General features: G+C 39.0%; 1 protein-coding gene and 1 long non-coding RNA gene across 13 annotated transcripts in view; one reads left to right on the top strand and one right to left on the bottom strand.

Moving 5' to 3' along the window:
* QKI (QKI, KH domain containing RNA binding) overlaps nucleotides 1–27,588 on the top strand; it is a 478,774-nt gene that overhangs the window by 309,747 nt on the left and 141,439 nt on the right. For 11 of the 12 annotated variants that reach the window (XR_012054688.1, XR_012054695.1, XR_012054691.1 and 8 more), the window contains 4 exons: nucleotides 1,162–1,659; nucleotides 9,007–9,153; nucleotides 10,453–10,649; nucleotides 11,428–11,528. The gene's annotated coding sequence lies outside the window, so the exon portion shown is untranslated. Of the gene's footprint in view, nucleotides 1–1,161; nucleotides 1,660–7,876; nucleotides 7,987–9,006; nucleotides 9,154–10,452; nucleotides 10,650–11,427; nucleotides 11,529–27,588 lie in introns of all 12 variants that reach the window. The other variant, XR_012054684.1, reaches the window with a different exon arrangement.
* LOC140683517 (uncharacterized) lies at nucleotides 22,864–27,277 on the bottom strand. The gene is made up of 3 exons (XR_012054704.1): nucleotides 26,848–27,277; nucleotides 25,508–25,609; nucleotides 22,864–23,310 (listed from the first exon to the last, which is right to left on the bottom strand). It is a non-coding gene; the product is annotated as an uncharacterized lncRNA (long non-coding RNA).

The following is a 27,588-nucleotide window of genomic DNA, read 5'->3' as shown; positions in this document are numbered from 1 at the left end:
AGCCAATAGCTGGGCAGTGGGAAGAGCAATGTTTCTGAGGTCTTTATGTTTCCTGCCTGCAAATGTGTCAGTCAGCAGCGAGGAATGTGAAGGCAGGGATGTCTGCTTTCCCAGCTCTGCAGACAGGCATGGCTGTGCTGGAGTTGCACAGGGATAAGTGCAAAATCTGGCTCACAATTCTGTATCAGCCGCTGCATCCTCACGTAGGAGAAAAACTCATTAATAAGTCCCAGTAACACTTCACAGTTCACACAGTGAGGTGCTGCCAGACAGACAGGTTTTGTGTCAACACCTCAATCCAATGCCAAAAACGGAGAACATCTGGATGGTTTCCTGACAAGGGATCAACCCTGCAAGGTGGCCAGGCTGGCTGTATTTCATGAGCCAAAAGTGAAAGAATACAGTGGTTAGGTAACCAGGCTCCATTTGGAGATTCTCATTTTATAATTTTGCTAAAATATCCTCTAGTTTGATGACTTCAGTCACAGGCTGCCTTGTTTATTTGCTCTGCTGCTAAACTGTGATTTCTGAAATCAATCCCTGTTGAGCCTTTTATAATTCTCAACTTCCCTAATAACCTTAATTTTCTGTCACAATTTTCTTTTCCAGTGTTAACATCTGCTATTTTATTTTACTTTTTAAACTAGAAACTCTTACGGCAAGTGTCTCTTTACTAAAGTGGTTATGGTGAACTGACATATCCTGATAAAATCCTGTGCTCATATGGAGCTCAGATACTGAGGAAATTTGAAAGATGTGTGAAACACTTTTCTATTAAGACAATGAAAAATCATTCATCTTCAGTAATATTGTATAGGAAATTTAGCAGTAAAAAATTGTATGGTCATTCATGTCAGGCAACAGCTTTTGACCTTGCTTGTATATCTGAATTATTAAGGACAAAAAGGAGGAATTAATTATGTACAAAATTTAATGTAATTAATATAAAATTTATTTAATTTTTAAAAATGTGGTGAATAATACAACCATATGACACAGTAAACAGTGGCCTGTTTTTCACTCATTAGGAAAGTACTTTTGCTGGGAAATCTTCTTATGCTGTCTCAGATATGTGAGGCCTAGCTGTGCTAGTTATTACCATCACACCAGAATAAAAAATTAGGTTTTCATTAACAGACTTGACATCTTTTTTTGTTGCAGATAAAACCAGCCTCAGCTTTTGTACCGTACTACCTTTCTGCATGAAATTGTCGCCATCTTTGTCTCATTTGCTCCTGTTTAAATGTAGTGAAAACCACCTGACAGTCCAGGCATCACTCAGTTTACAGTGAGGATGCATCAGTCAGAACTGGCTCCCAAGATGGAATACAGCATCAGTGTAAATCTTGGTATGACATCAGTGGCATGACTCTGGATCATCATCACTGGATATTAGAGGACATTTCCTTCTTCTTTGGAGAGTTGTTCCAGTCTTCAACAGAAGTGCAGTCCCATGGGGCATTTGTTTAACTTCTTTTGATAGCTCTGACTGGGGAAAATTATTTCCTTTAGACAGGGATTTTATCTGTAGTGGATTCCCTCTTCCAGTTGTTCTGTATCATAATCAGTAGAGGAAGAGACTTCCCATGACATCTTCCATAATAGCAAGATGATACAAGAAATTGGAGTGCAGAGGATAACACAAAAACAAGACATAATGTAAGTAGTCTTTGTCCAGGATGAGAATTGCTTCTCTCCAAGCAGGCACCCTGGAAATAGCTACCTTCAGCAAAGTTCAAATATCCTTACTTCACATGCCTTTTTTTCATGTTCACAGGTCCATCATTGATGTGCATGCATTGCTTGTGATATAAGAATTTACAATCATTTATGGCTCATCTTTTTATTGTTTGTTTCTACCTTTGCCATTCCTGTTCTAAACTGAGGCCAATATGTTATGATGACTTTGAATTTGTGCAAAGAGGGAGCAGGAAGCTATGACTGGTCTAGTGCATTGCTCAAATGAATATCCCTATTATGAACTGACTCCTAAGAGTGTAATCAACCCAGTCATGATTTAGGCTGAATGTGTACAATTAATTATTTGTACCAGTATACCCAGGAAGTCCAATTCAAGGGCTGTGGACTGAAGACATAGATACGGAATAACGTGAAATCCTTGCTCTTCAAAGTAAACTGTATAGATATCAAACAAGATATACTAAGTGATACACAGAACAGTGATCCCTGTTCTGAGATCATCTCTTTTTATTTAAGTTTAGCTCTTATAAGCTTTATTTGACACTTTCTGCTCCTTGCAGTGGATGCACAGTGAACCGTTATTTCCTATCCACTGACTCCACACCATCATGAATTTTCAGAACTGTATAAACCACACCACGGTTTATAATAGTTCACCTTTCTCTGAGCTTTAGCCACCTCAAATATGTCCTTTGTGCCCCTTTTTTGAGATGAGGCAAGCCTAACTGGAAAAATATTAAAGATGTAGATGAACAGAGTCATAAGTATGTTTTGTCCTGTTTTTTGTTACTGGCATTTGGGTTGTTTTTTTAACTGCTGCTGAGCAGAGCTGATGCTTCTGTGGAGCTGTCAACTGTAACCTTGAGCATCTGCTACCAAACGGTAATTGTCATCTCAGAGTCCATAATTTTATTTCATTGTGAAGGATATTTGTTCTAAGTGCAGACCTTCTGTTTTGCGTCTTTTGGCCTTTTATTTGTCCCTTCATGTCCTTCCCACTTATGCTATGGCTGCTCAGTTTCTTTAGAAACCATTGATGGTAGACTTCACACAAAGAATTGGAATATCCAGTTGTATTTTTTTGACTGTCTCATCTGACCCATATGTTAACTAACTTCAAAAAACTCAAATGGATTTTACAAGACATAATGTTCCACTACAGAACTGACATTGGCTCTTCCATATAAGTTGCATTCAGACACATATTTGTCCTTTAGTTTAGCCTTTACAAATTTTTGCACTAGAGTTACAAGCTTGCAGGTCTGTAGCTCTCCACATCCTCACTGGCATCATATCTGCTAATGCTCAGTGTTCAGTGCCTAAAAATCAACATCAGTAATCAACTATCCGTGATTCAGCTCTTACTTCCTTCATTTTTCTCAGAACTCTTGATAAATAAAATGTGGTAGCAGTTCTCTGGCAACAGAGAGCAACACACAACTTTCCCAGGCATTGTCCTGGGGAAGGCTGTGATAAGATCAGAGAAAAGAATGAGAAACAATTCTTATCTTCACTTGCTGCACCTGTTGTTGTGAACATGTGGAATGTGTTATGGAGATTTGTTTACCAAAGGGTGGTTTCTTAATTAGCCAATGGTGATGGTGTTTGGATTCAGGGACCAATTGAGTCCACCTGGATTGTGACTGTCTGTAAGGGCAATGGGTTTCTTAATAAGTATAGTATAAAAAAGTGATTGATCAGCCTTCTGAGAAGCATGGAGTCAATGCTAATTCTTACCCAGCTGGGGGCCTGCAGTGACAATACCATCCAGTCCAGACAACTCATGAGCACTTGTGTTAACATTACAACAGCATCTCCAGTCAGTTATGTTTCAGATAGATCCTCTGCAATACTGCCTGCAAAAAAAGCTTCTAGGAAATATCAGCTGTTTCTTCTACAGTGATCCTAGAAGCATAGAATCATAGAATGATTTGGATTTAGATGTTAGATATTATCTACTTCCAACCCCACATGCCATGGGCAGGAACAGATGTCAATAGAGCAGCATGTCCAGAGCCCCATCCAACCTGACCTTGAAAACTTCCAGGAATGGGACATCCACAGCTTCTCTGGGTAACCTGCTCCAGTGCCTCACCACCCTCAGAGCAAAGAATATTTTTCTAATATCTAATCTTAATCTAACATATTTCAGTTTGAAGCCATTCCCCCTTGTCTTGTCATCGCACACTCTTGCAAAGTCTCTCACCATCTGTCTTGTAGGCTCCCTTCAGGTATGGGAAGGCCACAGTGATGCAGATATTCACTCTAATTTTCTGCAGTAGCATAATACCCTGCTTATTATACCCATTCAGCCTGCCAGTGGGCTTCACAGACTGCCTGGCAGGCTTTTTGCTCTGATGTTGATGATTCCTATGGAAGAGGCATTTAGTACTATGTTTGATTGCACCAGCCAAATGTTCTTCAAACTTTTTTTTCCCCCTGGACTGCTTAATTATATTTTTGCATTTAATCTGCCGGGTTTTATGATCCTTTTTATTTTCTTCATTTGGATACAGCTTCTGCATTTGAATGATGCCTTCTCAATTCTAATAAACTCTTTTACTTCCCAAATCTTTAGCTCACTGTTCCATCACGCCTGCTTTTTAAAATTGTTTCTCAAGTTTTTCCTAACAGACAGTGTGCACTGGAGCTCTGCTTTCAGTAGGATGTTCTTTGGTAGTCCCTGTGCTATCCATGAGGATTTTGTTCTCTCAGATAACTATTCTAGTTTCTTTTTAAACAATTTTCCTCCTTTTCATATATGTCAATTTCTTGATATTTAGCCCAGTTGTGGTGACTTTTTGATCTTTGATGCTCCAAAGAGTATATTTGATCTAAGTATGTTGTGATCATTGCTTTTCAATGGTGGTTTTTCTATGAAAGTTTGAACCAGAACCTACATAGTCTTTACAGTCATGACACAAGGTATTTTGAAATCCTGAGATGAGAAGATTTTAAGGTGATAAGGAGACAGCTCAGGTACATGTACTACTGTAAATGGGATTGATTTGAAGGCAAAATTGTAGAAGAGTTTTAAGAATATATTTTGAAGTATTCAAGTGTAATGAAATTTATCAGAGATCACGAAAGAGGGTAGTGGTGTGGAGACTGAATGACTTAGTCTAATATCACTGGAAGAACAGAGCTGGGGTCAGTAAGATACCATAGAGTGACTTCAGGCAGTATTGAGAACAAGCAGAGGAGATGAAATAATGGACCAGGGAGGTAATTTTCGGTAGCAGCAATTAGAGTGGATTTGATGAGTAATCAAGGAATATTTTGGTTGGATGGTGTGGCATGAGGATATAATATGACCTTTCTACATACTAATTTGTTCATGCAAACAAAGTTGCCTCTATGCAAACTGGGTCAACATCTTGAAGGCATTTGGACAACTGGGCCCTGTCTGAAGGAGTTAATATACTAAAAAAAGATTCAAACCTCAGAAAATGTTAATGGACTAATGCATGAGAGAAATGAAGGATTAGAAGTTGTGCGTAGTGCTGATGGTCTTGAAAATATACCAGAGTCCTGCAATGCTGTATTAGTTGTGCCATACTGCTTAGAAGATCCTCTAGGAAAATTAGCAGAAGAATCTCAGGTCAAAATTGTAGCAAAAGGCTAATCCTTCAATTAACCAAATCATTGATTTGGATGAACTTTTTTTTATGCAAAAGAAGCAGGTAATTTTTCATTACTGTTTGGCACATGTAGGCTTTATTCACTGAGAAAATGTAATCATCAGTCCAGGCAGTGCTTTTCTCCTTGCCTCCCAGATGCTAGCTTAGAAATAAATGTGTGTAGAATGGATGTGTGTGGTAGTAGCTATATTCTTTCTCTCTGATTTATTTGGTTCCATACACGCTGAATACATCAGGCATTTGTTTAAGTGTATCTTTCTGGGTAACTGTGGACTGGAGGAATATTGAACTTGGTATAATAGGAATCTCTCAATAAATAAAAAGTCTCCCACTAAATCTCCCTTTATAAAGGCTAAGAAGGGAGATCTGTAGCATTCCACCTGCATATGAATCGATTTCAATCAGCCTTTAGGAGATTTCAGGCTGTGTTAGCTGTAGGATAGCATAGCACAGCAGCAAAACTGCCCTCAGATCCCTTATTGACAGGTTTGTTATGAAACATGGAATATTTAGATTGAGGAGATTCATTCCAATACTGCAGATGCCCAGCCCTGTTATCTTCATTTCGAGTCTGCTCTAATGCTATCTGCAAACACACCAGCTTCCCCATCATATGCAATAGGACACTGACTTCTCCAGATAGGCCTTTCCTGCAAATGAATTAGCTCTTTTAGGCCAGGACACTGAGGGGGATATTTTCTGGTTACTTTTTTAAGGGTAATTTCTGTATTTAGGAAAATGGGCCAACTTTTCCATTTCAGAATCCTCTGATTCATATATGGGCAAGGTGAGAGGTTAGAGGCCTCAATGTTAATGAGTGAAGCAGCTTCTGATTTTTACACTACTTGAAGCATTTACATTTTTTAGCAGAACTAAAATGCAAAACTAACACATTCCTTGGAGATTTATAACCCCACAATAGATTCTCCTATCTTCTCTCCTTTAATTATCCCAAATTATCTGAACTCTCATGAAGAAGAAAGAAATTAATATTAATATTCCATTTAGAATATATTCTAAAATGCAGTAGAAAATGGAGGCAATAATAATGATAAAGAGGGTAGCTAAGATGATTTGGAATATATAATCTTTCTTCTCTTCATTGCAGCTTTCGTATACTAGAATAAGCCAGGAAAACTCAGTCTTGCATTCACTTAGCAAAGCAATTTTTTTCTGCAGTAACTTCCAGTGTAAAAGTAAAAGCTCAGTAAAATATTGTTCTGTCTGTTAAACGTAATATTTTGGCTCTGCACCTTGATCAGAAAAAAAGATACGGATAAAAGAATTTGGATAACTCTTGAATAGTGTTTGTACATGGGGGGCAAATATACGTCTGTGACTCCTCACTGGAGAGTAGACAGGGAAAATAACTAGAAGAAAAGAGCAGCTATAAACTAGGCATGAACTGAAGCAGAAATTATAGTTTAAGTTGAAAAAAAAGGAGGAAATTACTGTTACCAGAAGAGGAAACAGTGGGGTCAAACTAATCAAAAACTGCAAATGTTGAATTTGTGTCTATGGACCACAAGTCAGAAAGAGTGTACTTGCATGAAATTGGCAGAGAGGTGCCACAGAGAAGGGTGGAAGTGGAAAAGGAAGACTCTTCACTGAGATGGTGAGACCAAAGTACCTGGTAAATGTCCAGCTGGCCACTGACTGCCTATTGCTGTGAGTTACAGGTTTGTAATTGGCCTTTCCTATTCCGAGATGGCCATCAGCTGCTGTGCCAAGTTCCTCTCTCTCAGCTCCGGGGCATCGACTACAGGGCTCCCACTGCCCTGGAAGTTTGTAGTTACAAGACCTGAGTGGAAGATTGGTTTAGTTTAGGTTTACAAGTGTCCAAAGATGAAAAAGAGCCTTGAGAAATGGTCCTCCATGGTGGGATACCATTCACAGTGAATGTAAAAGTATGCCCAAGTTCAGCTTTAAAATTGAGAGCATATTAAATGCCTGAGTCCCATAACCACTTCTACATTTTGTTCTGTGTAAATTTGTTAGGGTATCCACTCACTGTGAGAAGTCAGGGACTTTCAAAGGACCCACCACTTGTGAGGATGTTGGCTTACATACACCTGCCTTGGTGTTGCACTGTGGGCTATGATTAAAACCATGTTATCCTGTGAAGTAGTGTTTGATTTCTTGGACAATATTTTGTGTCAAAACTGTAACTTTTTCAAGGTGGGAGGGATATGAAGTAACTCCATTCTCCTGTGCTTATAGACATTTTTCTTCTCACTGTCTTAGTACAATGTTAGCAAGTTGCTGTAAGGGTGGAAGACATCAACTACAGTGAAGTCCATTTGCAAAGCTGTTGCATAGGGCATCACAGATTGGGCCTGAGGATAAATTGTGGGTGAAAAGACTGTCATATTAAAAAGAAACAAAACACTAACAAATAGAGAACGATACTAAAAATAGTGAACAGACTTGAGCTCAGCTGTGAATTTGAAAACCCATTTTGCTGTTTCTTTTTAGCTTGAAAATAGCCTTTGGTGTTTTTGTAACAATTTGCCTGCACTCTTTTGTCTGGTCAGCTTTCAGAGGCTCAAGACATGTTTGTGAGCAGTATTGAGGCATGGAGAAATGTATAGAAACTGGTCATGGTCAGCATACAATCCAGCTGCTCAGGAGTCTGCATCACTGCGTAAGAGTGGTAGTGCTACATGTGTGTACAATTGTAGTGCAGCTGGGGGATACTGTGGGTTGGGTTTTTTGGGTTCATTTTTGCTATAGAGCTTCTGTGAAAGGAACTTGTGTTTCTCAGCTTTCTCCAACAAGACAAAATATTTGGGAAGGAACACTAGGTCCCTATGAAGTGTTTTGTTGTTCTGTTCAATATAGCAACATTCAGTCTCAGGAAAAGCAATTTTGTGATCCTGACTCTTTGGTTTTATTTAAAAGTCAGGAAAAAACTCAAATCAAACCAAAACTCATGGCTAAGGATGTTCATAGTAGCTACAGGTTTTTGGTGTGAATGTGTGTTTTGAATAGTTACTAACGATATGTGACCTTTAAACATAATGGAAAGGGGAAACTAGATTTTATTTCATTTAATAATGTAAAAATCAAGAACACTTGCAATCCACCACTGAGAAACAGTAATGTGATAGATAAAGCACTGGACTGGGGTTTAATCTAGGCATGGCTGTAGAATTTCTACATCAATTTGTCCAAGAAAATTAACCAGAACACTTATCCAGGACTTTGCTATCTGTGAAATGAATATGATAATCCCACATTATCAGCCTGGGACAAATCCATGAATATTACTTGTATTTACTAAAATTTTAGATTCTTTTTTTCTCTTCTTCAATTATTTAAAAAAATAATTTTAGAAAAACCTGACTAAATATATGAAAGGTATTACATTACACACCTAATATAAATTGACTGGCACATTCTAGACTGTTGAATGTCCCTGGGTGAGAAATTAAATAATTTGTTTAAATTATTGAACAAGTGGTTGCCCAAACTATCATATGACTAAAGATATGTTTTACTGACTTCATGATCACTGAAAATTTTTGAAGCAGTCATAAAAAATTATGCATCTTAGTTACATTCCTCATTTATTTTTTTTAGTAAGTAAAAGATATGAGAATAAAATGACACAATTTTAGTATTAAAGCTAGAGCTTGATTTCCAAATATGTTTTTTTATGCAGCAAAAATTTTATGGATTGTTTTCTTGTTCATCATTTAATGATCAGCAAAATATTCTGCAAACTGCCACAGAAGAAAATAACGCATACAGAAGGATGAAGAAGGAAATAGAACAGCACATGCTATAAATTGAACGAAATAAATACAAGGTATCTATGCATGCTTTTTATTACATGCCTTTTTCTATATTACTTTGGGTAGAAAGAAATATGCTATATTTCTTCATGGGAGTTAGGATAAGACACTGAATTCCAGATGCTACTTGGTCTTAATTTCGAAAAACAAGAAATGTGGGGCTTTTCCATTCTTTTTTCCATCTCCTTACAATTGTCTCCTGTGCATCGCATATCAAATCTGCAGTGGTGCTCACTTGCAAGAAGAGTGCCACATGCGAGTTCACGATGGTCTGATTGTGAAAACTTGCCTTCCTTCCCTTTTCTGGAGATCCCAAAGGCAACATTTGTCTTACAGTCTCTTTGCTATGGGTGTAACTAAATGTAAAGCACTTTGGGATGTCCAGCTATATAAAGTATTGCCATTGAAATGCAAGCTGTTTTTCTGCAGAAAAACACAAAAGGAAAAAACCCAAACAAACAGCAACAAAAAGCAAATGAAAAGGTTTCCAGGGATAAAACTGTGAACACTGTTAGATAAATAAAACATTAGGAAGAAGGGAAAATATTTCCGGAAAACAAATCAATTAGATTTAAAAAATTTTTATTTGAGAAAGTTGACAGGCTTGCAGAAATTTCTAGCTTACAAGGTATTTGCAGAGAGAAAATATGATTGAGACACTATTATCAAAGTAAAAACCCTACATATTAAAATTTTAACTCTAACTTGTAGAGAGTCCAGATATTTTCCTCTGTGACATAAATTTGCACAGGCAGTAGAAGCTTCCAATTACAGAGTTTCTTCTGTATTTTACCTCCTTGGAAATAGTATTTGTCCTTTTGTAAAATGAGTGTGAGACTCTGTCCTTCCCAATTTATGACTTCTACATGACACATTAGGAACTGAAATTATTTATAAAAACAGGGGAAAAAAAGTTAACAAGCTAATTGATGGATAGTCCTACTTATTCACTGCAAAAGGACACTTTTGCCATGGTGAAAAAGTGGCAGGACTTACCTTGAGTTGTCATTTAGCCATGGACTAGACCCTAGGTATTCAGTCTTTCAGGTAAATGCCCTGATGACAAGGCTGTAGAAATATAGGCATAATGATGGGGTTTTTTTTCTCTCCATTGATTCTAGTAGTTTGTGTCCAATGCAACAGAATAAGGAACCACATGGAAGTCTCCTGTTCCAGGGTAGCACCCCAACCCTCACATTGCTAAGTTGCAGACCAAGAGCAAGTATCACCCTATCCAACTCCTCTTTGCTCTTTTTGGAAAGGTAGCCTCTGTTTAAATCCAGGAACACTCACCTACTCCTCCTTCTATCCAGGTTGTTTCAGGAAGTCATGGCTCTACCTCCTTGTAACCTTCCTCATAAGAGGTTCCCATCCCCACATGATCTTCTGAAGGAACTTCTCTCTTGGAAGGCAGTGCTTGAAGCAGGGCAGAGGCACATGCTGTCTTCTGGCTCCAGTTGTGCTGAGCAACTATTTTTAAAATTTTTTCTCAATTGAAAGTTTCTGGAAAGTAAGTGGAACTCAGACCAAAACAGTTTTGCTTTGCTAGATATCTGATGTTTGCTATACACATATTTTCCTGATAACTTAATAGCCCCACTAAAAAAAAAATTAATAAATGTTCTCTATTAGACTTCTAACTTTGTTTCAGTCTCCAATGATGGCTTCTCATCACAATTCATGTTCTGAAGGTTATGGGTTTGTTAGCTTTTATAGCTTTCCCATACCAGACCATATTAACTCCTGTTATAATCTACCAGTCTGTGCTGAACTGAAACTCATATGTTGATGCCTCTCTCAAAAGACAAGGAATATCAGAAGTGTGAATTGCCCTTTAAATTTGTGCTTATTCTCTGCATTTTAGTTATTTATGCTAAAATGTCTTGAAGGCATCAATTCACTTTGTCTTAGAAGTATAATTTGATGAAAATTGGGTCTTCTCCCTGGCTTAGAAGATACATATCAACAAACACTTCCATGCCAGATGTACTTCAGAGTAAAAAGTTGGACTTCTCTTTAAAGTTGGGCTATTTTTTCATGTTTGCTTAAACTTACTCAGTTTGGGTAAACTGGCTCTCCTGACATTTGATAGTTTGCTTCAGTAATGCTGTGCACGCCCACTTTTTAGTGGGGTGTGCAATATTTTAGGGAAGACTTGGCAAATTCTGAATGTTAGTTTTGCATTTCCCTTTTGTTTGGAGAAATAACCTGGTGTATTTTATTTCCTGAGACATATATCTGTATTTTAGGAATGCATGTATCACACAGTTGCTTTTCTTCTGTCCCAGACTGAAAAGCAGCAGAAAGGTGGGAGAAGGCCTCAGCTGAGTTGAAACTAAAGAGAAAAAAAGAAATGCACATGTACCATTAAGATCTGGATCCACAGAAGGTAGTTTTTTTTGGCAGCTTTATTTTTGTGAGTTTCTAACAACTGTCTTATTTAATCTGATTGTGAGTAAGGAGAGAAGATTTACTGCCATGAATGCTAGTGCATGGTATAAGCTACAGCTTTCTTTATTACTTCCATTATCACAATGGATCTCCATTGGCCTGAATTGCTAACATCCTTATAGGAATGATAAGACTAAAATGGTTCTACCTGTCATTCACTGATGTGTGAATCGACAATCAAACGATTGATCAATTTCTCTGTGCTTCAAAGCTACTTTCATCCTGATTTGCTGTATAAAATGCTGCAGTTTCAGCTAAGTTTTCTAAGGGGTAGGTAAAGTAAATTAGGCAATTAGACATAATCTTGGACTTAAAAATTGAAAACCCGTCAGCATATCTGTCTTGCAAAGAAAATACATTTCAAAATCTGAAAATACAAAATCTTTTGTAAGGAAGAAATACCCTCACAATAGAAAACTCCTGTAGTCCTGGCATTGTGTGTGTGAATGGCTTTCATGAATTTCTAATATATTTTTCTTTTGTTCAGTTTTTCAAAAAAACTTTGGACTCTAGAAGCTTTTAAGAAGGAGAAGTTTTTTAAGTGGAGCAATAGGAAGTGTTAAATATTTTATTAGTGATTTGTGAGAACATGCTTTTCCTTTATTCCTTTAATAGAAAAAAATCATGACAGTTAGCAAAATTATGAGGATTAATGTATGAGGCATGGCAGCCTCTGAGTAATGTATTTATAAACAGTTTCTTTTAAAAAGAAAGTATGTCAAAATAGATTACAAGAAGACTAGGAAATTATTGTAGTCAGATCAAACAGAATACACAGTCCATGAGTTTTTTTTTCTGTAACATCTGGTGCAACCTGACTGAGATCACCCAGTCTTCATCTGCTTCCCTCTCTGACAGGAATGTCATGTTGCTTTTGTTCACCTCCTTGGTTTAAAACAGAGTAAAGTGAATGACTATCTCAAGAGTCTAATGTACAAAAAATTCTTCATTATTTAAGTGAGATTTCATCTCAAATCACTTTTCGGTTTATTTAGTCCTTTTTGCTTTTGTTGGTGAACTGTGCCCTTCCTGATCTACAGGTAATCATTTACTTTTAAACATTAATATGACCAGAGTTGTATGTTCTACATAATCTGTCAAAACTAAGGAACAGTGACGAGCTGCAGAAACAAAAAAAAAAACCCTCCATAACCAAACACCTAAATATAATGATAAAAATTGAGACAGAAACCATCAAAATAGAAAAGTTGAGGCAGACAAAGGCTGAGTAATAGTTTTGACAGACTGACTGGAAGCCACTGTGCTTTAGGCTGTGAGGGCTTCATCCAAGTTTTACTGGTGGCAGTAGAATGGCTTCAGCAGGCTTTGATTCAAACCCAATTCAGCCAATTTATTGAATGATTTCTTCATTTTTGTCACACCAGTCTTGTTGCTGAGCAGGAATGAGGAGAAAGGGGACAAGGGGATGCCAAAGGAAAGCTGACCACACAAATGTAATGCTGGAAGCATTAGACTGCATGGGGTTGTTCAGCCTCCACAAAGAACCAAACTTATTCCCATGGAAACCAATGTTCAAAGATGAATAAGTAGCCTGGCTCTCAGCAGCTCCCTTTCCTTTTTTCTCTTTTCTTCTCTCTCGGGATGTTTTGTTGTTGTTTTTGGTAAAGGAAAAGAAAGTCTCTTCACCTCCAAGCAGCTTGAGAAAAGACTGGCAACATTCATTCCACTAATAAGGTGTCAATTAATGCAAAGAGGAATGTCCTGGATTTCTCAAAGAGATGTATTTTTCAATAGGAGCTAGTCAAGATGTTGATGAGGTTTTGTTTCTCTCTCTCTTTTTTTTTTTTTTTTTTTGTTTTGTTTTGTTTAAATCGAACATAAACTTTCTTGAAAAAGGGGGCTGCTAAACTGGTGTTGTAAGTCTGCCCTCACGTGTTGGATTTTAACTCTTCAGGAGAGAAAGTGTAAGTGAGCTCAAAGAAATCAACGAGAAGTGTTGTGGCACCACCCAGTACAGATACTCGGGTCTGCTTTTTTTAGTGTTGAGTTTTGGATACTGATGTAGGTGTAGCAATGGATTACATACACAGGAAATACACAGAGGTTGCACTATCCATTGAATGCAGCAGATGTGGGCTGTTTTAATGCCTACACTAAGTAGACAACAAATTCAAAAGGAATGTTACAGAGATGTTGCTGATGGTATCAGTGTTATAAGGTGTTGCAACTATTGACTGATGTCAAAAAAGATGAAAGGTGCGCTGAAAAGCACAAGAATGATCAACCAACTTTTAATAAGTAAGGAAGATAGTCTCAGAAATCAGAAGGAAATCCTTTGTGTTTGGCTTCTTGCAAGGAGGGCTTCTGAGAACAGGAAATGCCATAGGATACAGCATCATATAGGAAATGTTCAGTGTGAGTCAGCATGAATCACTGCTTAGATGGGGCACAAGTGCTTCTGCAGGCTTCCACCTGGGCCAACTGAGTCTGATGTCTCTAAAAGTGTCAGTGCCCACTGAATTTTTGGTATCATAAGCACCTACGGAAGAATTTTTCCATTCAAAGGAGGACCTCTTCTGTGTGGATCCTCTGATACCTAAGTGATGGTCTCATGCTGCAGCCTTTCCTTTAGTCAGGAATAAATTTCTCCTCTCCAGACATCTGTTTCTGTAAAATTTATAACAACATAATGTCTGTCCGTCTATTCCACTTGGCTGACACCAGCCAGTAGGCTCAAAATTATTGGGGAAACCAGCCAGAAAAAATGATTGCCTAAGCCTCATTTCCTTAGGAAACTCAGCTAAAAAGTTAATATTAGCAATAACTTGTGGATTGGAGCTACCACTGGGGGAATGCAGCGTGGTACTGAAGCTGTATATGGCCAAAAGCAGTCTGGTGCATTGCTCCCATTGCACTTTTGCTGTAAACTTTCTCCTGGACCCTGTTGGCAAAAAACCCTCCCTCCAGCTGCTGTGTGGGTGAATGGTCACAGCGGAGTCTTTGGCACGGCCAAGAGCCTCATTGTTTCTTGGTTTACCCACTGTTTTTTTGGGGTGTGGACACCTGCTCACTGGAAAGGGATAGAGACCGCACATCCATTAATCTGGGTTTCCCCTGGCCTTCTGCACATTTGGGATCTGTACTCAAATCAGCAGTTTGCAGTGGGTTTCAACTCCTGGTACTGAGTAATTCATTTCCATGGCATTTTTTTAAAAAAAGTCTTTGAAAAGACCTGCATGTTCTTCTCCTGAATATATGAGTCTCACTTTGGTTTAATGAATCAATCTGGAGTCCTTAGATTGTTTTTTAATTTACACTTTAAAAGTTTTGTTATTTCTTTCTAGATAATGATTCATGGATGTGGAGTATGAGAAATGTGTTTTCTGCTGCAGTGTGTAGAAACCTGGGTCTCCATTTCTTCACTGCTGTCTAGGGCCTTAATTTTTGCCTGCATGGTGTTGTTCTTGCTGTATATCCTCTCTTCCCTCCTTTCTCTTTCTCAGAACAGTGCTTAATAAATTGCATTTATCTTTTCAGAACACTGAAATGATAATCTCTGTTAAAAAATCCTTAAAACCCCACCACATTTCACAGCATTTCACAGCAGATTCTTCCTTCTCCATCTCCATCACATATAGTCAGTGATAGTTACCTCACTGTGATCCCTTCAGCTCCCAGTGTGTTTAAGAAGTTCCTTATATGCTAAGAAGGGCACACAGCCAAAGCTGCTTGTGCTGAGATTTTTTTCTGTGTGACTATGAAGCAGGGCAATGGCATTGTAACTGCTTTGCAGAGTGAGCTCATTTTCAGTATTCTCTTTTATCCTGAGGTGATGACCTTTCTATTACCAGCCTCTCTGAAAAGGAGTACAACCACGTCTTGTCTGTGTCTTCTTGTTTATGGTTTATATGTGGCTCAAAGTTCTGCCAGAAACTTAATGCCATTTTACTGCCTGGTTTTACATTCTGTCTGTGATGTACTAATTATCAGGGTGTGACAGAGCACTTATTTCCTATCATAAACCAGGGCTGTTACCCAGGAAGGAAATTTTGTTTGAGTCATGAAACCATATAACAATATGAAATATTCTATGAGGACCATATTCTGATCCTGTTGACACTGACAGGAATGATGGTTTTGTCTTCACTGTGAGAGCCACATAATGAAAGACAAGGCATCTCTATGCCTACTTCTATTTTACTTTTTGAGAGCCAATTCCCCACAGTACTGTCAGCACCGGGCAGTTGTATACCTCAGCTGAAAACCTGGTGCAGCACTAGCAGGGGATACTCAGTATGCTAGAGAGCCATAGTCTTTGTGGATGTAAATTAGTGTAACTCCTTTCACATCAGGGGCAGTGCCCTGTTTTATATTACGGGGAAGTCTTGCTCTTAGCTTCAAGCTGCCATTTCCTCCTCCTTTTTAGAAGGGAAAAAGCAAAGAGTCTGCACTCCTAATCCATTCCTTGTAACTGGAGGATGGGAGGAAAGAAATAAAACAATTTGGCGTCTGTGTAGCAGTTTCCTAGTTCCCTACTTATAGTACACAGTTAATGCCCACGACTTAATGGGAATACACTTGCACTCAGCCACACTTGCCTATGGCAAAAGAGCCAATGGAGTATTTCTGCTTATACCATCGCAAAGCTTCACTTGAACAACAGAAGCACAAGGAGAAACCAGATTCAAACCAAGAGCAAGGGTGAAGAGAGGGTAGCTTCTCTCCTGGCCAGGGCTATGAGTGCTGTGCTCAGCAACACTGATTTCTGGGCACCTGTGCATCAGCCTTGTGTAGCTGTTGCTATCAGTTCTTCATACATTCACTGGCTGATGGCTATTTCTTCCTCCTCTGTGGAAGAGATGGTAAAATTTGAGCACAAGAAAGTTCGTCTTTTCAGACAACTCCAGCAGACTATAGAACCCATGGTGTTCAGAACATGTGCAATATTATATTATATTATAGACATTTCTGTTTGTAAGAGCAGAATTCAGCCCTGAACTAATTAACATGATTAACATGAAGACAGAATGTCCCACCATACTTTTATAGCACTGAATTGCAAATTTCGATTTACATTCCAACTCAGTTACTTTTCTGACTGATATCCTCCTCCTTCTTATCCTCCTCCTGAAAAAAAAGGAAAAAAAAAAGAGAAGCATTTTCATCTTTAACTTTTATCTTAAGGATCTCTTTCTGATCTTCTGCAGACTGAACCTTGACAACTTTCAATGAAATAGATGACCCCTTCTGTTCCACATATCCCATCATTTATTGGTGTCTTGCACCTGTCAAATGCCACATTTCCTCCCTCTGGGAGCATGCTCCTCTTCATGTAACCCTTTCCTCGTAACTAGAGAGAGAGCTACAGGTGTCAGTTAAGCCACGAGTATTTCTTCGAGCTTTCCTAGATATTTTTTAATCGGAATTTTTCTTCCTAAGGGTTTTTCCTGTGTAACTCTGCTTTCAAGTAGAGCAGCATTTGTTTTGTTTTCAGTAAACCTGAAGCCCAAATTCTGCGGCGCGTCAGTGAAAAACGGAAATGACTCCCCTCATTTCGTCAGGTTACTCTGTGTTAAACCTTATCCACAAAATAGTTTTGGTCTTCCTTCCATCTTTAATTTCTTGTTCAGAAACAAGATCCCTATTTATGAATAGCCCTTCAAAGAGTGCTTCAAATCCACCCCTTATTTGAGAAAGCACTCAGATAGTTTCCCAAATTAGGACTATAGAAATTATTCACTTATTTAGAAATTACTCACTTCTCTATCTGGAAAATTTAATGATTAAAAAAAATCAGATATACTGAAGAAAAACCAAATACTTAATAATTTTCTGCAGAACTGATATACCCTTTGTCAGGACAGCAACTCTTTCTAACTGATGTTCTGCAGCTGAAATTGAAGATGAGAGTCTAAAGCACACATTAGTAGAGAGACCATTTCCTTGTGCTCTCCAAGAGGCTGGATCTAGTCACTGCTTTCTTTCTCTGCACCACTGAAATTCAAACTGAAATTGACCTCATCTCTGTGTCTTCTTTCAGAGATTTTAAAAGTAATAAATCCTAAAAAGATAATTTAAAAAACTAACACCATCAGCCATAGCTGGCATTTTAAACAGCTCTTTCTGGACATCTAATCTGATCACTTTCATTTTTGATTCTGACCCTTCCTTCTCCCTCTGTCTCTCATGTCTTTGCAAAAAGACTCTGATGCCTGTGTGAAATGGTTGGAGAGTGTCTGTGTTTCTAAAATAATAGAAACCTGTGAGGTTTCCAAAAACTCTGAAAAAATTTCTGCATATATATATTTTTAATCTTTTTTTTTTTTTTTTTTTTTTTTTAATTTCTTGGTAGTGCTTTCCTTTCCTATGTTAGAACATTCCCGTTGGGGCAGAGCCCAGACCATCCTGTTTCAGGCTGTCTTGTGCTGCAGCCAGTGATCCTTGTACCTTCTGCCCTGCCTAAAATGCCCCTGAACAGTACTGCAGATCCAGAACGAGCCCCCAAAGCTCCCCCAGTCCCACATCCCTTACCCACCCCAGCCTCTGTCCTTCCATGAGTCAGGATTTTCTGCCTCTGCCTACAGGAGCCATTCAAGGTAAATATATCTGTGTGCATGTATGTGTGTACATGTATGCATGTATGTTTTAACCCTCTGTGTAATAAATTTCTGTCTCCTTTCAGTGTGATATGATAGAATTTAGAAAAGTTTTTAGAATTTAGAAATTAGTTCAACTGTATTTCCCTGTCCTTTAATACCCCCATACATCAGGCGAGGTTCCTGGTAGCACATGTTTTCTCATCTCAGTCTATTGAACCATTGTCTTTAATATATTTCTTGCAACATCTCTTTGGAAGTGCATGTTTGAAAAATGTAAGGGGGATGCGTGAGCTTTCTGCTATGTTTATTCAATTCTCAACCCTCCAAACACTTGAGAATTCAAATTATTCAGCTAGGCTTAATGAGGCTGACTCGGAGTGAAGTTATGTGCATAAAAGTCAAGGATAGGAGGCCTTGATGTTCTGCATTTTTAGGTGGTTATGGGGTTTTCAATATTAATGTTTGTTACTGAATAGTCTGAAGGAGAACTCAGGCTTTATCTTTTCATCAGTGCTAGTTACCTTGCTGCAAAGGATCTCCTTCGGGGGTGTCTGAAATGTGGAAGTTTGTTTGTGGAAGCACTGCTATCTGTCAGTGCAGATCTGAGGGCTTCATGTCAGCCACTCCAACCTCAAACCTTCCAGCTAAAGCTGGAACCTCTGTGTAGGTTTGTGACACTAACCCCTAAGCTCTCAGAATGATGATTTTCCCTTTGCTGCCATTTCCCAATTAGTAGAATGGGAAAAACAATTTTGGATATTCAAAATGACCAGCAGGAATCATCGCTGTGCTGTACTGTGACCCCTAACAAAAACCACAAAGAATTGGGTAAGAAAACTGAACTAGACTAAAAACCTGACCATTTTCCCATCCCAGCTTGTTTGGGCATTGAGGGTTGGTTTGAATTTTTTTTTTTTTTGTTTTCTCTTGAATGGTCTTTGACCCTCTCTTTACATGATCCTGCAGAATGTGAGAAGGCCAATTTGCTTGTAGCCTTAGCAGTTTCAGGCAATGGGACTGCAGGAAGGACTTCTGGCCTCATGTTGGAGACCAGAAGAAGACAGATTCCCATCCTTCTCTGGAGAATTTATTGTTTAGATTGTCTGGCAAAGATGCATATGAGCGTGGTGACATTTAGTGCTGGGGACCACGGACTCCTCACAATTAATCTTACAAGCTTTTCTGGGGCTTTTTCCTGACCGCATCCCTGCTCCCATTCATAAATATAGTAAGAAAAATTCCTGTTGAGTCACCCTAAGGATATGTTTAGAAGAAAACTCATATTTTTTTTTTTCCCTAGATGTGCCCTTTGCTCTTCTAAAGCAGCTGGGAAATGCCAAGTGCCATGCAAGCCTTTCTAAGTAGTAGATTTTGCTGAATGCACCTGTGAGAGCAGAGGAACAGGTATCTTTTTATTTTTGTAATGATATTTATTCTGATTTTACTCAGACCTTCAGATATGCATATTTGCATATCTGTCTTTAGGATTTTGAGCTGGTAAAGGGATTTGGTCAGAACATGCCGACTGCAGGAAATGGAAACCTTTTTTTCAGAAATACCTCACTTTAATGAAGTAAATACCATGTTATACTTAGATCACTCCCACAAAGTTGAGGATTTGTCCTCTGCAGCACAGTTTTGGGTTTTACACCATGTTGCAATATTCATACTACAATTATAAAAAATGTATAGCTATAGAAATGCTTTTGGAATATTCTATTTCACAGTAAAGGTATGAAATTTTTGATTTTTTATCCTCATTCTACTTGAAGGAATAATGAATAATATGAGAATTCCCCACAAAATAAAAATTCCAATTTTTAATTACCTTTACTAAAATAAATGTCATTCACACCTAGCACTATGCGATTTTGGAAATAAAGTCCCACCTCTTTCTTCAGAGCATTTTTGTGGAAGAATGAGAAGTGGAAGTACAGGAGAGGGAGGTATGCCTGTTGGTGATGTGAAACATAAGCAGGACCCTCCACTCCAATTTTATCTATAAAACCCTCCCTGGTGTGAGACAGTTGTTGCCTCTGAAGCCTTATCTCTCAAAATCCCAAGGGTCTTTCTTTTTTTAACCTATATTGTATCTCCACTGCCCTTGAGATCCTATATTACAGCTACTTTCCTCACAATGATTTGATAAGAATATCTGTTTTGGACCATGTCAGTGTTAGAGAATTGCTGTCAAGCATCAAGAGATGCTCTCTCTCTCCCCCTGAGGCTTTAAAGATGCTATTCTAAAATTAAAGTGTTTGGTATAGATAAGATACTTAGGGTTATAATGAGGTCAAGGGTTGCTGGCAGTTTCCAATGAGATTTTTTAAAAATAAGTTGATCAGATCTCTTGCTTAATTCCCTTCTTCAACAGAGAAATATAGATAGATCAGGTAGAGAAACAGTGAGGAACAGAAAGGTTTGGAAAAATATTTGGAAATTATTCTGATTGCATTGTCTAATGCAAGTTGCCCCATTTTTTCATGCTGGCATCCTCTGCAATGCAATGTGACATGGAATATGTGATGTAATGTGATATGCCCGCCAAAATGTAATGTGCTTTGTTTTAGTCAGAATATATTAATCCACTTACTGAATAATTGACCCAAAGAGATTCTGTCAAACGGTATTAAATTATTCACTGGATTTCCAAACCAGCAGGCAGTGTCCTTTAAATATTTAAGAATAATGTCAAATAATTTTCCACACCAAAATTATTCTCTTTTTTTGTATTTGTTGAGGTTCCTTGGCTTTTCTCTGTTGTTTAGGGAGGGTAGGATAATTAAATAAAAGTCAGTGTGCCCTTCAGGCACTTTCTCACCTAGCAGCACCCCAGAAGGGAGAGGAAATGCTCACCTGGTTCAGCTGTCAGACCCAGCCAGATCCATTAGCACTTTTTATGCCTCATCCATGCATTTTTAAGGAAATCCCAAACTCTCCACATACCTATACCTATAATTTCACCATGTAGCATGTTGCCTCAGCAGTGAGTTTCCCCAGAGAGAGTGCAGCACAGAGCCTGTGAAGTATCCTGCTATTTCCTACCCTCAGGCCTCATAGTACCTCTCTAGGTGTGCATTATGAGATAACAACCTTGCCGGATCAATTTTGGTGTGGAAAATAGGTTTCCTTAAAAAAGGGACGCCAGTACAGCAGCATTCAAGTTCTACCAATTACAGTGTCTGACACCTTTCCCCTTGAAGGTTGCATGCTGAACGAGTGCAGGGTATATTTCTGGCTTGTTTAAAAAGGATGAGGACAGGCATCTGATAGCTTACCTTAATTATTCCATTTCCTCCTCCCTATATACATTTCCAAAATCTAATTATAGTGCTCATGGCCCCTGCTATCAGCCGGTACCCAGATTAATATAATAAAGCTATGGGAAGGACAGCTACCTCCCTTCATGCTTTCCACAACATTGCAAATCTATTCCAGCAGTCTTTTGATACTAATATTTTGATACATTCATCATTGTGTTAGCATCAGCAGTGAGCAATATTTACAGTCTATAAGCTCTTCCAAGACCAACTGTTCATATTACTCCTGTTAAGTCCATTCAATTTTCCACCTGAAATACCACATTTATCTAGTCAGAGCTTGACATCTATCTTGGGGGTGGGGGGGTGGGGTTGCTTTCGAGAACAAGTTTATTTAATTGTATGTTTTGCTTCTCCTAAAGAACACACTAAGGCAATCTGTTGCATATTGTCAGTCAAGTAAGATGCACTTGGCTGCATCCTTGGGTTTATTATCTAGGTCCTGATATGGGGACATTTTTGCGCATATGCTTCTGTTTGTGTTGAGGTGGAATTGCTTGTCTGCTCTGTAGCTTTATTTGGACTGGAATTTGCTGCAAGGTCCTCACGGGTGCAGGAATGTTGTCCAGGGTTATGGTCTGTGTGCAGTCAGGGGACAACAGGCAGCCCTGATTGATAAGATTGCTATTGCAAGCCACAAGTATTGTCACACTCTGATTCTTTTAGTAAACAACCAGACTCCAAACACACTAAATATTCTATATTTGTCAAAATAAAGTAATGATTATTTTGCAACTGTTCTACCTTAAAGGCATTTAAATCTGGCTTTAGGAGACAGCGAACCCTATGATTGCTCAGCCACAGTGGAAGTAAAGGCCAAATGGAAAAAAAAAAATTGTATAGGAAATTCTTATCATCATGATAATCTTCTTCTTCAGACAAGGGAAAAAAATATAGCAGCATTAAAAACAAACTTTGCACCTCCTGCAAGGACTTGCATAGGTTTCTGAACTTTAAATTCAAAGACTGCCATGGACATAATGGATTGCAATGTTCTGGCACTTTGGAACAGCAACAGCTAACCAAGACTTGGCCAAAGAATGCTCTTCTCCTTTATTTTGCCTGATGGACTCTCCTGCTATAATCCCTACTCACTGCACAGGGAAATTTACCCCCAGAGCAAGAGCTTGTGAGAGACTTCTTTTGGTATAAAACGGACACCTTTTTCTTACATTTCCTGTGTGCAGAAACACCAGGGTTTGTGCATTGTACTGATGTGAAAAGACCATATCCAAGACTCCTGTTAACATGCAACAGAAGTGATAGATGGAGATAATTGGGAAGGAAGCTGCTGTTTTATGAGAAATTCCACATTAAATTCTGTTAAATGGTACAGGAACAAAGAAACCCATAGTAATTTCCAGGGGGAAAAAAATAGGGTCATACCAAAGGCTTAAGAGAATCAAAATCTTTTATTCTAATTTCGACCTTTTTAAAAAATACTGTATAATAAATGTACACATATAAAGGATCTAAAAGCCATACATTGAAGGAGAAATTATTAATCTTCTTTTTTAAAAATGACATGCTAGAGCATTGTGATTTTCCTTGGATGGTTAATTTTTCTGTGCTCCAGGTTTCCCTTATTGCAACTTTTTCCCTTGTTGGTCTATGATGCCTCAGGTGGATTAAGCCCAGATTTTTCCCCCAACATGCTGTTCATACTACACATGTTTAACAGGGCAGCACAGAGCAATGACTGCTGTTTTGAGAGGTAATTTCACAGGCAGCATCCACCACTGTGGAAGATCAAGAAGTTAGGACAGGAAGTGACCATGTCACAGGGACCTGCCGCAGAGAATATATCTTCCTGCAGGATCTTGCCAGGTTGGAGGCTCTTCTGCAGAGACAGCAAGGAGAAAAGGAAGAGAAGGGTTGGTGAAGGTCTGTTCGTATGGGTAGAGGATCACAGCTGCTGTGCAGAAACCCTGCTCCACCAATGGAATGGAAGGAGAATTTCTTCTCTTCGGCATTGAGGGAGAGTCCTGGGGTTAACAGACGTAATAACCTTGCCTTGGTGGGATCCTCACAAGTGAAATTCTGTCTTGTTCTGAGCACAGAGGTGTGGAATGCCTTCCCCAGATATACAGCTAATTATAGCTAGGGTAAAAACCTTTCCCTTCAATTTCCAGTCTGAAGCAAGACTCAGTTTCTCCCTATTACAACGCATGTGGCAGTGTCTGTGGTGCACCGTTCTGCCAGTGCTATTCCCTGCGCTGATGGACGTTACTGTACAGCTCACAAAAAGACAATGAAATGAGTGTGGAGGACTTGCTTTGCCTTAGCTGCCGTGCCGGCAGAATCCTGACATGTTTCTGACTGCGTGCAGTCCTGCAAACTAAGCTTTTTGAGAAAAAGGCTACCAAAGCTTTGTGGAAAAGCGTCTTAAACCTCAGGTGCTGCAGCATCATCAGGTAAGGCAGTGATGTGCTGGGAGGTGCTTTATGTGTATGTGCTGGGGGCTAATTCTGGTGTGAAGCAAACGTCTTTTGAATGGATTGGTGCCAGAAGGGACATGCACAGCATCCCAAGGCAGCCTCAGAGAGACATCCGACTGATTAGATATTGAGGTCAGGCACTGAGATACCAAGGTCATGCCACGTCCTGCTTTTCTCATCCAGCTGGACCCCGATAAAATAGCAGCTGGTAAGACCACCAATCAGATAAGGTGTCAATTTTCAACAGTCTCAAATTATTGTTGCAGCCAGGGATGTCCAGATAAGATCAATCAGATGCTGGAATGATTTAGCAATTTCTGATTTCTCCCCCATACCCCTTTTTTCCTTATTCTTTTTTTCTGAAGACAGACAGTCATGTGAATGTGAACAGAGAACTCACAGAGTCTCTCACCCATCCTCAGAACAAAATGTGAGGGTTGATTTATGGGATGGATTACTTGGAAATGGTAATTCTTTGCTCTTTATGATGTTTTGTCGGAAGGTGCAGTACCCTCCAGTCAGAGCAGCTGGATTGCACTGAGGTTTTTACAAAAGGAGTGAAAGAAGGTGGGTGGTGGTGACTACAGAAGCTCCTCTAACACAGCAGTTAATAAGACACTAGCACATTAATCATGTGAAAGATATTGAATCTAACAGGGCAAGGCAATAGTTTTTAAAAACAGACAGTTAAGCTACTATCTGGTAGAAAAAGGCTGACTGAACAGCGCAGGTTTTTTGCCACTATTTGCAATTAGAGTTATTTTTTATCCTTTTTTTTTTTTCCTGTTTGACAGTCTTAAAATACCTTTTTAGACCTGTAAGAAAATAAGAGATAAACCATTCAGGGCTGTAACAGAGGGCTGCACAGCCCTTCCTCCTTGACCTGCTGTACCCTGGGCTACACATCCAGTGTTTACACAGAACTCTGCTGATCCCTCTCCTGAGCTGTACTGCCAGGGCTTGACATGGGTGAAAGGCTCCTGAGGGTCATGGCACAGAAGAAAGTCCCTGATGCTGTCATACCAGGACAGACTCCTGGTTAAAAGAAACGTGATTATCAACTGCAGCCTAGAGATCAGGCTCCCTTCTTTATGTGACTGTGCAGGCAGCTTTATCCTACCAGATCATGTACACCTTGGCCTCTTTTATGACCTCCTGCCTGACTAGAAGTGGCAAAGTGGGGGAAGAACTAGGGTAATTTTGGTGCACAGCTACAGGTGACCCCACACCTCCTTGGTGTCCTTTATTTTAAGGAGCTTCAGTCATTTTAATGCTGTGGTTACTATGTTATAGTGAAACTTACTTTTCATGGCTAAACACTCTTTGTTATCAAAAACACTATAAAAAAAAGGAAGGAAAGTTACTAAATGAACGACTCACATGAGTTTGTAGGCTTTTGGCATGTGCATATGCCCTTCATTCTGAGCCTTGGTCAAAGTGCTTGCCATGATAAGTTGAGAGCACTGGGCAAGACCAAAGCCGACAGCACTCATAAATAGAATAATAGATTTGTCAAGTTTGACAAGACCTTTAAGATCATCTAGTGCAACTGTCAACCCAGCTGTACCACCCTGTTCACGATTAAGCTCCATCACTTACCTCAGCAGTCTGACTAGGTAAAGTTTTGTCTTGCTTCCCATATGACAAATATAGATTTCCAGGGACATGCCTCTTGGCCACTACTGGATGATGAAATGGGCCCTTAAAGTAGGATGCAAACAGATGTCACCACTGTAAACGAATCATAAGAAATGCTTTCCCAGAGGACATCTCATGTCCATCTTGCTCATTAATCAGTCCCTGACAGTGATCAAAGCCTGATGTTACAAGGAAAGATAAAAAAGTAATTGTAATAACTAGAGACCAAAGTGCTTCAAGCCAGTGCTATCGGAAAAAATGTTCTCTTGACACTGGATGAATCATTAGCAAGTGCCAAGCAACAAAAGGTAAATAGTTGGTTCTGCTGCTGAGAATCACAAAATGGAGTTTCATGGTCAGTGTTGGCAATAGCTACAGTAAGTGCAGCTTCCAGGGCTCGCTGTGTTTGTAAGATGAAATCCATAAATTCTGGGGGTAGATCATTTAGGTAAGACACATGAATTGCCTGAGAATCACCAACTCCAGGAAGGCTTGTGAGGAGTTCCCTTTGTTTCAGTGAATACTATAACTGGTGCAACTCATTACAGTTTTTTGTTGTTGCTATGTGGGAACTTTGCTTCAGTGGGCTCAAGGAAACCACAGTGTTTCTCAACAGCTGAACACCTGACCCACAGCTTGAAGATGTGGTTTTGTTTTGTTTTGCCTTTTAAAGGTCACAGATTGCATTTAGAGGTTTTTGTGTTTGATTTTATGGACTTAAGAAGACATTTGATAGTAGCAATGCGGAATAATGTCTGCATGGATTTCCTGATGCTAATCAGATTAATCCTTTTTCTTTTTCTTTTTAACATAATTTTTCAACTAAAGAGGTGAACTGAGACTAGGAAAGATGTGCATAGGAAATAATTGCTCCAGCAAGTTCTGATATATTTTTCTGAAAAATAACTTAAAATTTATCTTATGGTTTCCCAGCTGTTTGCTCTCTGAAATTTCTCTCCATGTCATAGCATTAGAATATACTGCAGGTTACAAGGTAATGGAAGGAGATCCCTGAGCTAGCTCCAACTGAGTGGGAGTTTGAAATAATGCTGCTGTAGACACATTTCTTCTGGTATCTAAGCCAGTTTAGAGTGGTTGGCTATCTCCACCTCATACTGCTGTCTGGGCTGTAGATATATGATTTCAATCCTTAGTCAATTAACAGAAAATATTGACAAATATTCACACACTTTAATATTTGTTTCTCAGTGAAAAATTATTTACTAAATACATTATGGTGTAATTTCACTTGTAGCTGACTAAATACAAATATAACTCATACAAATATGTTTGCCACCCACCTCTGTCTCTGTGCAGCTGTGTGGGCAAATCCAGGGACACACCAGTCCCCACGAGCAGTGAAGCTGCTGCTGCTGCTGCTGCTGGCCAAAGGAAAAAGCCTTGCTCAAATGAACTCACTGGCAAAACTCTTGTTGACTGTTTTAGGGACCAAAATATGTACTACAGTTAACACTCAGCACATAAACAAGAAGACTGCCTGTTTTCTCTCACAGAAGCCACTGAACTTGGCAGCTGGACTGTCACTTTGAGCATCGGTGCTAAACAAATCACCTCCTGTGATATCTTCTCACTCTACAGGAACACAGGTCTTTTTTTTCACTGTGTTGTTCTAGCATATGGTATAATTACCAGCATTAAGATAGGTTTTGTTTCTTTTCCTCCACACTTGGCACTTAGATTACATTTGGTTTTAGGTGTTTGGAGTTTTTTCCCCAACAAAATACAGAAACACATGGAAGCATGATGTTGCTTTATAGTTGCCAGAACATGTAACTTGAAGAATTTAAGCCCACCTAACTTCAACCCATGCAGTCTGCATATCATCTAGAATCCTTGTCTGCTGTCCAGCACTGACTTTGTAGGAGTCGTTTCCCTGCAGACACTTGCAAGTGTTAGATAATTTCCTAATTAGCCTGAATTTACTGTGATGGCTCTGTTTTAGTCGCATATCTATTATTGGAACCAGTTGCTCTGGGGCAGCAAGGTCTTCCTGTGAGCCAGACCTGTGGTGCAGTGAAAGC

This window comes from Taeniopygia guttata, chromosome 3, assembly GCF_048771995.1.
Source record: "Taeniopygia guttata chromosome 3, bTaeGut7.mat, whole genome shotgun sequence".
Taxonomy (NCBI): domain Eukaryota; kingdom Metazoa; phylum Chordata; class Aves; order Passeriformes; family Estrildidae; genus Taeniopygia; species Taeniopygia guttata.
The sequence above is the reverse complement of the archived record's forward strand: the minus strand, read 5'-3'. Positions and strand labels throughout refer to the sequence as shown.